Below are 1165 nucleotides of genomic sequence, written 5' to 3'. Positions count from 1 at the left end.
TCCCCCCGCATCTCCATCCAAAAGCCCAAAGGAGACTTTCACATCCATTAAAGTTTCATCTGCACTTCCACCAATATCATTTATTGTATCAATTGTTCCCGATGTGATCTCCTCTACATTGGAGAGACTGGACACCTTCTCTCAGAGCACTTTAGGGAATATCTATGGGACACTGGCACCAATCAACCCCACCACCTCCTGGCCAAACATTTTAACTCTCCCTCCCACTGTGCCGAGGACTTGCAGGTCCTGAGCCTACTCCATCGCCACTCCCTCACCACCCGATGCCTGGAGGAGGAACTCCTTATCTTCTGCCTTAGGATCCTTCAACCCCAAGGCATCAATGTGGATTTCACCAGCTTCCTCATTTACCCTCTCCCACCTTACCCCAGTTCCAACCTTCCAGCTCAGCACCATCCTCATGACCTCACCTATCTGCCAATATTCCTTCCCACTTATCTGCTCCAACCTCCTCTCCGACCTATCACCTTCATCCCCACCCCCATTCACCTATTGCACTCTTAGCTACCTTCTACCCAAGCCCACTGCCCCTCCTGATGAAGGGCTTTTGCCAGAAACGTCGATTTTCCTGCTCCTCAGATGCTGTCTGACCTGCTGTGCTTTTCCAGCACCACTCTAATCTTGATGATAACACCAGTATCGTTTCTCAGCCTTTTGGCTAAGATCACGTGTAGTTCTGTTCTTGTCAGTTTTAATATGTGATATACTGCATATCTGAGTTAAGGACTGAATATTAATCTGACTTTTGCGCATCGTCCTGGTATTGCAGTCCTTCTGGGAATAGTGCACCCTCATTAAAGAATCCGAAAAGCAGTTTTATCTGTTCACTGTTGTGCGTGTTTGCTTTATTTCTCGTCTACCGAGTCTGTGTGTAAGAAAGCGTAAAAACAACCTTTTGGTCAAGTTGGACTCGCTTTCGTGCAAATTAACTCGTTCTATGTTACAATTCACCTGTCACTTCCTGCATGTTCAGCCTTCACTCTCAATGTCATCACTTTATCCCTGATGCACGCCACCCCTTCCCACCAACTCCCAACTCCGAACAGCAGAAGTAAAGCACAGTTCCCCACTAGCTCTACCTAATGTCAAACGGTATTTTAGAAAACAAAATGGAGAAGATGAAGCTGTTGCAGTATTCAACAGT

At 46.7% G+C, this 1165-nt stretch overlaps 1 pseudogene; it reads left to right on the top strand.

Annotated features, from left to right (window-relative positions):
* The first annotated feature begins 659 nt into the window (after positions 1–659).
* LOC122546353 lies at positions 660–815 on the top strand (annotated as a pseudogene).
* The last annotated feature ends 350 nt before the right edge of the window (positions 816–1165 follow it).

The sequence above is a fragment of the Chiloscyllium plagiosum genome, unplaced genomic scaffold (genome assembly GCF_004010195.1).
Source record: "Chiloscyllium plagiosum isolate BGI_BamShark_2017 unplaced genomic scaffold, ASM401019v2 scaf_20379, whole genome shotgun sequence".
NCBI classification, from domain to species: domain Eukaryota; kingdom Metazoa; phylum Chordata; class Chondrichthyes; order Orectolobiformes; family Hemiscylliidae; genus Chiloscyllium; species Chiloscyllium plagiosum.
This window is presented reverse-complemented; position numbering and strand designations above follow the sequence as displayed.